The following is an 11174-nucleotide window of genomic DNA, read 5'->3' as shown; positions in this document are numbered from 1 at the left end:
CAATGCCCTTCTCAATCCTTTCGTTTGACCCACAACGCGTATATAAATGTATCCGAACGCGTATCGTCTGTCTGAATCGGTGCACAATTACACAAAGTTCACTTCGCTCCGCTGCTGCGATTACACAGGAAAATTTTTCGTCCGGAGGAAAAACTCCGTTTCAAAATTGACTCCGCCGCTCACCGAACTCGAAGAATTCTCGGCGTACACTACGAACTGCGTCTCGGTACGGGCGATCGGTCTGAGAACGGACAAGTCAGCGCTCGACCTACGCAACGTAAACACAGGAGTCAATCGTCAACAAACGGTAAGGACGCGGTCACCGAACGAAGTACGTCAGAAACGTATCGTCGGAATCACGGAGAAGACGCAATGGATGGTGAGTTAAGCAATGTAACGTTTTAAAAGAGATTTTTTACGAAAAAATCGAATGAGGAATGATAAAATGAAAAGAAGAATTTTTGAATTCTTGAAGCTTTTTTTCTCGTTGGTTGAGACGTTGTTGCTCGATACCAGTCAAATCCATGTGTAAAAATCCATACCTCGTTAATTCATCAAGATATTATCATACCTCATTAATATAATATCTTATTTCGTTTGGTATAAGATTGTTAAAAATATGGAGGAATTTTTAGAGGACCGTTTCGAATTGTTCTTATTTTTTTGACGTGCGACTTACCCCACGATTCGGTTTTACGGGAGAGTAAGTACCTGTAACGGAGGGTTGGTGACGGTAAGGAGAAAAAAGGGAAATGAATGGATGAATACAAAAAAAAAAAAAAAAAATGGAAAAACAATCAAAAAGAGGAGAGGAGAGTGCAACAATACGGCATAACGAATCGAGAGTTCGCGATCTGTTTGTTTCACTTGAAAGTAAAAGTTTTTCACCCCCCGTTTGTTCGAGAGGTGCAATTAAAACATTAGCTCGGTTTGTTGGACGTCAGTTCGTTCGTTTGAATCGATAGAGAGAATAGACGGGAGGCGAAAACAAAAAAAAAAAAAAACTAAAGTGAAACAGAAACAGATTAACGAAAAAGCGTAAAACAAAAAGGGAGGGTGAAAAACTAACGGAGAAAACCAACAACCGACAACCACACTCCGCGAAACACCGAACCACCGGTGATGTAGTTTCTCTGATCTGTGTTGTGTATATCGAGTGATTTTCTTTTTTACTTTCTCTCTTTCGTTTCAAATGATTTTTTCTCAGATTATAAGGGTGAATTTGACGATACGGTCGTTGATATAATCCGTAAGTCGAAGAGACTTGGTGTCTCTTTTTCTTTTTCTCCCGCACGGAGAAGGTAAAACATCCCCTCGCTATTTCATTCATCCGAATACGTTGCACGTTTATATGTACCTGTATGCATGTATGTAAATATGTATATAATGTACAGGTATGTATATCTAATTTGCGAAGGTTTGCTTCTGCTGGTTAACGCTTGTAAAAGATAACGATTCTGAAATAGATGTACGCGTATAGGCGTACCCGCTGTTTTTCGGAGCTTTGAAATTTGTTATACTCGAATCCGAAAGTTCCCTCGCTTTTGCTTTCAGCTAATTTACTAATTAGTATACATAAATGTACGTGTACGTTTCTACAGATTAACATTTCTACAGAAACTGACGCCATGCTTCAACGGTATAGCGCGTGTTTTTTGTATTCGCATTTTAATATAATAATTTATGCGCGCGCGAACAAGAGTGTACTGTACATACGTACAATATATGTGTGTATACGGTACAGGGGGGGGGGGGGTAATAATAAATAAATCTGGCGGATGCCGAAGGAAGAGGGGACGTAGAGAGATAGGTACCACTAAATATGGCGTATTCAAATTAAATGCGACGGAGAAAGCGAGGGCGGCTCCTACCCTCGTATATCACGTGTGCGAAATCCGATCGATTTCAGAAACTATATATTTATGTGTCCATCAGTTTCGCCCTCTATAATGCCCAAACAGCTAACCCCATAAATAATAATCTCCATGAATATCGAAGTTATTAGCTACCTACAGACATCACATGACCCTCTCTATGTATTACATAGAGATGTCGAGAAATCGAGAAACAACGAAACACAAAGCTCGATACCAGGGACCCGACGAGTGGTCGTTAGAAATGAAAAAGAGAGAAACAAATCGATCCAATTACGATTCGATTTTTTAATCAACTACGACAGACGACGAGCATGAAAATGCAGGTTGAATATCAAAGGGAATTCGAATCCCGGGAAAATAATTAACCCACATGAGAAAGAACTTTTATCATTCGCTTTTTTTTTGGTTGGTGTTGTTTTTTTTTTTTTTAATTCAATTATAATATTTAACAATCAACCGAAATCCCCGAGTTTCGCAGAGCTTTAAAATTCTCAGGTACGGAGGGAATATCTTTGACGAATTATCGTCAACGATCGTTCGTAAGTTTATTACAATGATTATCGTTAAATGAATATTGGATTATGTATTAAGATACGGTTTGTCTTTGGTTTAACGATCGATTTTGTAATATCGTCGTGCTCGTTATAAGGGGCGAGCGAGGTGCGATCGAGACTACTTTTGATACGCCGGCCCTTAGATTTCCCAAATTTAAACAAAGTTTTAATTAGATTTATAACCGTAATGTTAAGAGCCTTACGCGGGCTTAATCTTTCGACTAATTCGCAATTATACATCGGGAGATTTTTCGTCGATAAAGACGATCTTTCGTTGTTCCTCCACCGTTTTAAATCAACCGATAAACTTCGAAATAAAACACGAGATGGACGTCCTCTGGATTTTCCTTCCGTAAAATTCTAACGATTTGAGGAAAAAAATCGTTTTCGAAACAACGAAAAATGTCGGGTGATTTCTGGTACAAGTTTCCGGAATCTCCACCCCCTAGAAAACGAATAGAGAAAAAATAGAGGAGAAGCTTTATTTATCACAATCGATGTGTGTGTGCGTTGTGTATACAGTACGATATATGGTACATACCCACATCATATTTTTGTTCCCGATGTTAGATTAGCTTTCACCGTATACCGTCTCTCCATTATTCAGGGTTTTTTTTTTTCTTCTCTCCTTCTCCTTCGTTTTCCCTCTTTCCGAGCCCCGAAAAAAATCCAGAATCTCCCCGCAGCAGCTCGTCATCCGCAACTTGTACCAGTCGACGACGACGAACCCCCCCCCCCCGTGCAGCCACTAAGGGAAATTTCTTTCCGAACGATTAGGCAATTTCGGTGATGGAGAGAAACAAACAACAGTTCTCAAGCTAGTTATTTGTCTCAATCTTGAGGTGGGACCGAGTGGACCCTACCGGGTGTCCCACTCCCGCCCCCCCCCCCCCCACTCGCCCTATTTCTTTCTTTTTCCGCTTTCCTCTTCCACTTTTATCCCTCTTCCCACTCGTTTCCCCCCCGCCATCCCCGCCGACTTTTACGTTTACCAAACTTCCACTCAACCTGCTGCAGCTCCGGATACACCCCGAGTATTAAGGGCAGATTTGTTCCCAGTTTTTCCGCCATTTTTTCTCTATTTTTGTTTTCATCACTTATCATATTCTCTTCATTCAATGTATCGATCTCCTGTACCGAACAGGCGGTGGCCTTTGTCTTTCCCTGTTTTTTTTTTTACTTCATTTTTCATTGGGATGAAAAAAAGAAAGGAAGAAAATAATCGAACAACTTCGGAACGGTCGTCCGAAGATTACGGATATTGATTGCAGGCCAATAATCCAAATCCGCGTGTATTGTTATGCGACGTATCAATCAATCGTTTAATGAATAATCGGTGAACCGTGTGATTGATAATTACTGTATAATGTACGGCGAAATCACTGGGAACTTAACGGAAGCGATTGCGTATCCGTTGTAACACGATTTCGAAAATTAGAAACTGAACTGAATACAAGGTAAACGATTTTTGGTTTTATTTGAGGGCAAAAATTTTGGCGAAATCGAGGAAATTTATGAGGATATATCGAAAGTGATCGATATTCTTGAAGCGGTGCGCTATGGGGTGCGTTTTAAAATCTCGGCGGTAGTTTCCTCTGCATTTCTATGCAGAACCTGAAGGCGGTCGTTAATCCCCCGTTAAGATGAAGAGTATTCAGTAGGGGATTTGGAAAGGGGAATGAAACCGCAAAAGTTTGGTAACGGCATCGATTCAAGTCGTCGCATCTCGTAGCGACAGTTTCAGTCAGTTTTTCCCTTTTCTCTATTTTCAGAATGCGGGGTAAGGGGCGCACCGGAGGCGGCGGTTAGTTTAAATTCTGAGTACGTCGTTTTTCGTTCTCTTTAATTACTCGATTCTCGCCTTAATTAGGAAAGCTTCGACGATTCCGGACGGAGCGTGGAAATGAATGGACGGACCGAAATCCGGGCGCACAAACTTCGTGAAAAGCAAAAGAAAAAAAAATATATAGAGCACCGCGTTCCTCTCACGTATAGGTATATACATATCATCGTTATCTCATAAATCACGGGGCCGCGATTGTGATCGATCGGTTTCATTTCCCTGATATTTTTAATCGCGGAAACCCGACGCAAAAAAACTCACCAAAAATTCCACCGTTCGCGCGTACGCGATGCACAGTACGCACGGTGCTAGCGAAACAGCGCCGTAATGTGTTCGGCTTCAATTATCATCTTATCGAGGAGTCACACTCGGAAAATTGAACGTTGTCGGGCGTCTACGATGACGATAGGAATACGAGACTGGGTGTTGGAATATTATCGCGACGCCCGTTGAACGAGGGAAAATTAACTTGTTCAAAATTTCGCGTCGACTAACGCTCTGTACGATATTAACGGGACGTTATCATCTAGTCCTCAAGAAGCGAAAATGTTCGCGTCGCACGTGCCCGCTTACGATGACGACGAATAGAGTTAGTCGTACACTGTGAGAAATTCGAAGGATCGTTCGCCCCTTTTTTTTTTCCCCTATTTTTGTCCGAAGAGCCAGAAGCTCGGGTGCGCAAATATAATCTAGTAGTGGCGTTTGTGGAACCTGGTGACAAAGGTCCTCTATAGGTTCTCGCGGGTAACGTAGTTGTGTATATTTCACCGTTTGTCCTACGTAGGGATGAAAATAGGCGGTGTGGAATGGGCCGGTAGGTAAATGGTGGAAGTGGCGACTGAAACTGGGACTTATAGTTGTAAGCGCGGATTAGAGCGTAGTGCCGAGTGTTGAAGCTAGCTAGCGTATGCTATCTAAAATCTAGCTCCCGTATAAATCCCGCGTGTTGAGTGAAATTAAGGAATAACCAAGAGTACCAGCCAGCCAGCTAGCTAAGAGCGACAGTCATTTGGCATCCGCAGGTATTAATATTAGGCTTTCCCCTACCCGTGTATGGAGATGTATGCATGTATTCACGAATTCACGTCTACTAGAGAAGGTCTCCGCAAGCTCGCGTAACCTCGGAACTACCTACTTCCTCCCCCGCTCGGTATACGGAGCTTTTCAATTATTTATAATTCCGACTATTCGGCCGTTCGCGAAGAGGAAAAATAATAATTATTTTCGTTCCGGTAGCGCCAAGGAGCTTTCTTCGTTCTATTTTTCGCCAAATATTGACGAAATCCCGGAGAGGGTTCCAACGACAAAATCCGGATGATTTGAAATTTGGAAAATTTCAAGCACCCCGCCGTTGTATGATAATTCCTTCGGCAAACAGCTCTTTGTCATTTTATTAATATAAGCACAACAAGATCCCCTTAAAGCAACGCTGTATACGTATAATGATAACATCTCAGACACCTGCAAATTAAATCCCTTACGATCTCGAGAACAAAAGTAAAATAGAAAAAGATGATATGAAAGAAGAAAAAAAAACAAAATCGATAAAGAAAATCTGATGAAACGGTAGGAGAGAAATATTTCCATGAAATGTGTCCTTTCTCTTTTCTGTTATTTCAATGTCGACGACTTGTTATGCGTGATTTTTGAATTTTTGCATTTTTAATACGGTATGATACAGGTACGAAACGTGTACGTATATCTTATTATATGCTGTATGGGTAGTAATATACATGGGAATTCCATACGACATTTATATACACGCACTTTGCTCCATCGCAGTAGATTAAATGAAAACCTTTCAAGTGCTCGTCGCAATGATCTTTTACCCAGAAGCTGCCGAGAGCATGAAACTGCTTTTAAGATTTTTTTCTTATCTCTTTTCAATTTTTTTCTCTCAACTTCTTTCCAGAAAATTTCTCTACCCCTGCCCGAGATGGGAATAACTTTTATATATTTATGTATTTATTTCGTTCGATTATCTTTTTTGTTTCGATTTTTTCTTCGCACCCTCGCTGAATATAGATTTTTCTTTCCTATTCGTAAAAACTGGATGGCGGACTGAATTTTTTTTCTATCTTTGTTTTTCGTTTCATATTTGTTTAATTTTTATGTAAAAATACGGGTGAAATAATCCCTTTTTAAAACCCTTTCGTTTGTGTGCCCCTTTTTCTTTTTTCTTCTCATTCCATTTTATTTATTTTTTTTGATTTTTTTTTCCTTCATTCTCTTCGTTTTTTCAACGTCACTGCGACGCTCCAATGAGGACATTTAAAGCCGTAGGGTTCCGAATTTACAATAAGTACAGGGGAGACACCGTACAGTCATGGTAAAGGGCTTTTGAAGGGTGGCGTATAAAAGTTACGCTTTTTTAATGAGGATTTGTCTTTTTCTTGCTGTTCTTTTCCGTTTTATTTATTTTTTTTTTCTTCCCTATCAATTTGGCTTGGTAAAAATATGATATAAAATAAAATAAAATGAAACGAAACGTCATCTCTCTTCCATGTATCTTTGCCATTTTTTAAAAAACGGAGATAAAAGGAAAAGAGAAATTCCTACCTTCATTTAATTATGAAAAATCAGAGGAAAAAAAGGCAGAAGCTTTGGTGTATACGAGTAGAAAGATATTGAGCCACGGGGAAAAAAAAGAAATTATTTTTTATTGTCATTATTATCATTACTATTATTATTTTTATTTTCATTCTGCATACATTACGTCAAAAGTTTTCTGCGAGGGGAAAGTTTTCACTTCGTGGCCGTGGAAAAAATATACCGTACACATAACGGGCTCGCACTCTGATTTGTAGGTTGTTTTTTTACGGAGGGGGTAAATTCATATGGAAGAATTTAAATTTCTATTCTTATTTCTTACGTCTGTAGACAGCATATAAAAGTATATAAGATGACTGCGTTGCTTTTTCTATTTCTTTTTTCTTTCTTCATAATTTTTTTTTCCAACAAAACTCCACATAAACCGCTCCGGATGTGAAGTCGCGACGTCTGTCCTTACCCCAGACGTCCGTAACTCTTTGCCTGGTTTCTTTTTCTTTTTTTTTTGAAAATATTTCATTTTTCTACACACTTCATTGAAGCGCGTAAAAAATCCAGTCAAAAGAAAGAAAAAAAAAACGCGCAATGAATGAATAAATAAAACGTCAGCTCAGGTATTTCTGCATGGTTTTTTTTTTCTCGTATGACTAAAAAAACCTAATTTTTTTCGCCGCATCTTTGAACATTTTTATTCCCGTATGTATACGCAAGTGTTTTCTCCGGTTGATGAGGTGAAGTGCTTTGAGGTTCGGAAAGGTGGAGTGAAAGAAAAAAAAAAGAAAAATAAGGGTCGAGGGTGAAGAGGGAAAATAAAGTGGCAGGGGCGAGGGGGTGTGGTTTGTATCAGATAAGCCTCGTATCTCGTTTACTCGTTGTAAATCACGTGAAAATTTTCCGAGTCGTTCGAATCTCTGAACCGCAAAGGCATGGTCGCTGGGAACGAAGAAAGAGCCACTTCCGGGTTGTCAATTTCACGAATAATTTAGCCGAACGTATAACGGCATTTACGGTAGCGAAAACAGACAAGAAGACGACAGACAGGGAGACAACTTTGACAATCGCTTTTCCATCAGGAGACGAATCATTAATTTCATTTATAACATCCGCGACTCTCTCTCTCTCTCTCTCCCTCACCAATATACGGCTACCTCCTTCCCTTTCTTTTCTCTTCTCTCCTCTCGAATTATGAAGGACTACCCTCGTTGATTATTTGTTATTTTATTTATCCATCTATTTTTTTCCTCAACCCCTCCACGAATGAGAAACTTCTTTTTTTCTATAGAAATACCCCCTCGCAAGTGGGGTTATTCTAACACCCTTCTTTCGTTATCATAATACATCCCGTAGAATGATGAGCGGCTTGCTTTTTTTAACCTGCTTTGATGTTGCGCAGGTTGGGGTCAGAAATATTTCACGCGTATAATACAAGCGATCCCTCGACACGCATGAAACTTACAGCGCATCGGCGTTCTTCCTCGTGCTTTTTTCTCTCTTTGACAAGTTTTTTTTGTTTTTTCTCCTGTTCTCTTTTTTTTTACTCGCACGAACTACATACCCTCATTTTTTCTCAATACGGTACAGATCCGTTTCGATAATCTCAAATGAAAACTTTGATTTCCATTCGCTTCTTTTTGTTACGACTCATTGATTTCGAGAGAAAAAAAAAAACAGAAAACATAATTGGAAAAAATTTGCTCACCGCAGCTATGTACTCGGTACGGGTACTACATATGTGCCCAACGTGTACGTTACGTGGAAGCTTTTCACATGCATGTGCGATTTTCTCAACGGTCCAATCTGCGGGAGTTTCAGATGCCCGAGCGCGATTAGCTTTCTAGTTTACTCGTTACGACCAATTGCCCTTTTAGAGGAGGCTAGGATTGTGGCTTACACACGGTATATACATGGCTGGCTTACATACGTATGTAAATACCCACACGTACACGGACATCTGCGTCTGCCCACCTTCGCGCGCCCCCTCGCCCCCCAGGGATTCGTTCGCTCTTTTGCTCCCGACTTTTTTAGTTTCTCCCTTTTACCCCGTTGAAAATTAGAAATCAATCGGCGAACGTCGTTTGATTTGAGGGCTTACTCAGTAGCCTGTGATCCACGTGAAAAAAGCTTAGGAACAAATATTTATACGCCAAGTACGAATAAGCGGGATTATTTCACTCGTGAAAATTTCACCGTACGTTACAGGTGACAAATCGTAATTATTGGCGTCCGTTTCGCCGTTGAATAACTTTCTCGGAAAATCAGAAACAGAAAAGTCCGAAACGTCCTTATACTTCCTCCAAATTAGGCCCTATTTACCTTACCTAGGTACACGTAATTTACACCTTTAGTCCGTAGGTTAAATTACCGGTGTACTCGCGTCACGAGGTGTAAGAAAATTGAGTCGAAATTCTTTTTCTCACGTAGATCGCGATTTTTACCGCGGCTCGAAAGAATGCTCCGCACACCTCGTTATAACGTATTATATATACCCACTGAATATTTTTTACCTGGACGCGTGTGCGATAATAAAAAAAACAACAACAACAAAAAGAAACAAGGAATGGGGGCGAAAGAGAAAATGGTAGGAGTCGATTCTAGTTTCTTTCGAAAAGGGATGCTTTATTTTCCCTCTTTTCCTCCGCTCTCTAATCTGAAGCGCGCCTTTAACGCGGCGTTTGACGCGCTCTGTGTAATAACGTCGTGGATTAAAGCTTGCAGTGGAAACGAGCTTTAGCTTGTTGTACCGTAAAGTTGTTGTCGCGCACCTACTTTCCCCCGTTATATCCTAAGAACCCGTTAATCCTTGCGGACGTGATCAAATTAAATTTCTAATAACTTTAAGATCGAAAAGGCAATTATTTCGACGATCCGAGATCGCCCTGCGGCTCAACGTGTATCCCGTACAAAAATGACGTCATTCCGCGCGATGGGGATTAAAAAATCGTACTTTTTTTCATAATTTTTTTTCGTTCCTCGAATAATATAATCGTAAATTGTCGCATGCATACATGTATGTATATCGGGGCTAATGGTTATGCGAAGAGGTGCGGGATATTCAGGTGTATATAGAGATATACACATCGTACGTAGGTAAGCGGAGATCGGCGGGATGCAGCTGCAGCGTCGGGGAATGAAGATGAGGAGGAAGTAGGTAGCCACCCTCTTGATACATGTTTTAATATATTCTCCGCAGTTTAGTTGTTTACCATTTCGGTACGGTAGGAGATCTCTCTTTGCATCGGCCTCTCTCCACCGTTCTCTCAGGTATCCATCAATTACCAAGTCAGCGATTCTAATTTTCACCCAAGGATTCTTCAACCAAGGTCTAGATTCTCCTCCCCCCCTCCCCACCCTTTCCACGTTTATATTATACGATCACCACGACTGTTTCGTTGGACGGGTATACGTGTACGTGTACGTGTAACTACCCCTAGACCACACGTCTACCCTCGGATACCCGGGTTTTTTTTTTTTGCTTTCTTTCGCACTCGAATATCGCGATTGTTACATAATGTAAATCTGAGCGACCTCGAAACGCTGCAGCCACTTATCGGTCGAGCGGAAAATTTTCAAAAATTTTTTTTTCCAACGACCGCGTCGAAGGATTTGAAAAAATTTTTTCCTACCCTCGCAACAAAAAAAAAAAAAGGTCGTTTTTCGTCTGTCCCAATTTTGAACACCGCGTAGCTACGCCATGTGCTAGGAGGATCATACGGTACGTGTGCGGTGACAATATGTCGGAACCAGACGAACCGAAAAACGAAAAAATACCGGAATAGAGACTGAGACAATGACGGTGAAATAAAAATAAAAAAATAATTGTAATAATAATAAAAGCGAGGTGATGAGAAAACCCCTTTGACAAAGCGCCAAGTAATTTTAACGTGTTTTTTTCGTCTGTTTTCGATCGTCCTCCTCTCTTTTTGATTTTTTTTTTTTCTGTTTTCGTTGATATTCGCGCGAAGGTTTCGGATATCAACCCCTTTAATTTTTCGAACGTTTCCGGCTCTCGTGAATCTCGTAGAATTTCAATTCCGTTGCGCGACACGTGACATTCGTTCATGAATATGTACGTATAGCTTTTGCGGACTAACTAGTTATTTATACAGCAATAAGGCGCGTCTCTTCGAGTATCTCTTCGGGCGAAATGGCTAATTGGTACGTCGGACTGCTACCCTGTTGCGTATATTTCTACGTATTTATTGCCTACCTCGACGTAGATATTATTAATACCGTACGGTACGAGACCGCAACCGAAGTTGAATACAAAATATGCAGCGCGAAGGAAGATAGTTCGGAGTAAACGGAACGCTGCGAAGAGAGGATCTCCATTATATTTACACGAATACGTGT

The 11174-nt window shown here is 40.6% G+C and overlaps 1 protein-coding gene across 1 annotated transcript in view; it reads left to right on the top strand.

The window, feature by feature from the left end:
• The first annotated feature begins 360 nt into the window (after positions 1 to 360).
• The window catches only part of LOC105688686, a 132313-nt gene continuing 121499 nt past the window's right edge, over positions 361 to 11174 (top strand). The window contains exon 1 of the mRNA XM_020853887.2: positions 361 to 379. The gene's annotated coding sequence lies outside the window, so the exon portion shown is untranslated. The remainder of the gene's footprint in view (positions 380 to 11174) is intronic.

This window comes from Athalia rosae, chromosome 6, assembly GCF_917208135.1.
Source record: "Athalia rosae chromosome 6, iyAthRosa1.1, whole genome shotgun sequence".
In the NCBI taxonomy this organism is placed as follows: Eukaryota; Metazoa; Arthropoda; class Insecta; order Hymenoptera; family Athaliidae; genus Athalia; species Athalia rosae.
This window is presented reverse-complemented; position numbering and strand designations above follow the sequence as displayed.